The sequence below is a fragment of the Orycteropus afer genome, unplaced genomic scaffold, assembly GCF_000298275.1.
Source record: "Orycteropus afer afer isolate SDZICR_OR568_19922 unplaced genomic scaffold, OryAfe1.0 scaffold00487, whole genome shotgun sequence".
NCBI lineage: Eukaryota > Metazoa > Chordata > Mammalia > Tubulidentata > Orycteropodidae > Orycteropus > Orycteropus afer.
The window spans coordinates 1,139,492-1,141,607 of NW_006922074.1; the positions used below are offsets into that span (position 1 = coordinate 1,139,492).

General features: G+C 45.4%; 1 protein-coding gene across 1 annotated transcript in view; it reads left to right on the plus strand.

The window, feature by feature from the left end:
• LOC103209211 (SV2 related protein) overlaps positions 1-2,116 on the plus strand; it is a 106,027-nt gene that overhangs the window by 10,046 nt on the left and 93,865 nt on the right. The gene's annotated exons all lie outside the window — the stretch shown is intronic.

Here is a 2,116-nt window from a genome sequence, read left to right on the forward strand (position 1 = left end):
GGAAATTGCGTCAATGTCATGAGACAGGGTGTGTATGAGCTGCTGTATGGAAAATGAATTTGCTGTGTAAACTTTCACCCAAATCACAATAAAAAAAAAAAAAAAAAGTGACCATATGTATTGTTCAAACCGAACTCTTTGGGAGTAAAAAGCAGTGGTGGTGATAATTACACAGAAATGACAGGTGTAAACTGAGACAGTCTTCAGATATAGGGTCACCCTAGTCACCAGGCTGAAATTGAGAATACCTTGGCTCTCGATCCACACCAAGGCCCTGGTGGTGGTGGGGTTTGGCTGCTAATCAAAAGGCTAAAGGTTCAAGTCTACCGAGGGTGCCTTGTAAGAAAGGCCTGGTGGTCTATTCCTGAGAAATTGGCCACTGAAAAATCTGTGGCAGGCAGTTCTATTCTGACACATGGGAGGTCACCATGAATCAGACAAGTGGTTTTATCATTTGTTTATAAATACCTGCGTGCACTTCTGTATTAATAAAGCATGGAGCTCTGGTAGCATAGTGGCTAAAGCACTTGACTGCTAACCAGAAGGCTGGCGGTTCAAACCCACCAGCCACTCCTCGGAAGGGAGGTTGGGCAATCCTACTTCCGTAGTGATGCTGCCTCGGAAACCCAAGGAGGGGTCGCTATGAGTCGGGGCCGACTCGACGGCACATAACAACAACAACAACAAGGGATTATATCAAGAGCTCTGGTAGCATAGTGGCTAAGACACTTGACTGCTAACCAGAAGGCTGGCGGTTCAAACCCACCAGCCACTCCTCGGAAGGAAGGTTGGGCAATCCTACTTCCGTAGTGATACTGCCTCGGAAACCCAAGGAGGGGTCACTATGAGTCGGGGCCGACTCGACGGCACTTAACAACAACAACAATTATTAAGAACAAAAAGATAGAAAAGGATGAGGAAAAAGTTATGACAAAGGGCAGTGAAATTGTTTTGTATGATACTGTAATGGTGGACACATGATCTTAGGTATTTGTGAAAACCCATTGGATAAACTCTCAGCCAAACAACAGACAGGACTACAAGCTGAACCTGGGAAATGTGCTCCTTAGCAGAGTCAGCCATGGGAGATCAGAAGGGCAGCATTTGTACAGGGAGAAAGTTAGGGAGGCAGGAAAGCATAGGTAAGAAGGACAGAGGGAAGGGGTAACCAGAGGGAGGAGGGAGGAGGAGAGCTGGTCCATTGTGAGGATTGTAATCAGTATGGGTTGCGAAACAAAATGTGTGTGAACTCTTGAATGTAAATGAGATTGCTGTAAAATTGCACCCAAATCTCAATAAAAAGTTAACAAACAAACCCACTGGACAGTACAGCAAGATGTTAATAACAGGAGAAGCAATGTGTAGGGGGAGAAAGGGTATATGAGCACTGTGGTAGTTAAGTTTGTGTGTCAACTTACCTGAGCCTGGTTGAGTGGCTGAGCAACTGGATGTAGTATTCCCCATGACAAGACTGGTAATCAACTCCATGGTGGAATCTACTGTGACCAGCTGAGTAGCTGCCTTAGGCATGTGATCTGTTTTCTGTATATAAGGAGAAAACTTGGGGATATTCTCTAGCTTAGGGCTTGCTTGAACCCCGCATGTAGCTGTGTCATTGTTCAGCAACCTGCCACGCTCTACCAACCTTGGGACTTTCAATGAACTTGAGTTAATTGCCTGCAGTGTGATTTGGTAACATCGGGACTGTGCCTTTTTACTTATCAACCTTGGGCTTGTCAGCCTCAGCAGCCAGCAGCTGTCTGAGTGAAGAAAAGCCTCTAGCTTCAGTGGGCCGGGAGCAGGAGGAAAAGCTGAAGCCCAAGGTTGAGGGGCTTTACCCAGCCCCTAGAGCTTGGCACTTTGAACTCGGACTTAAAGCCTCCAAATTGTAAGAGAATAAACTCCTGTTTGCTCAAGCATCCCATTAGTGGTATATTCCTATCAGAGTGGCACTAGGTAACCCGAAACAAGAACTCTCTGTACTTTCTGCACAATTTTTCTGTAAACCTGAAACTGCTCTAAAAAGTAAAGTCTACTGAAAAAAAAAAAATAGTACATATAGATTCACCCCTATGGGAGCTCTGGTAGCATAGTGGCTAAGGCACTTGACTGCTCA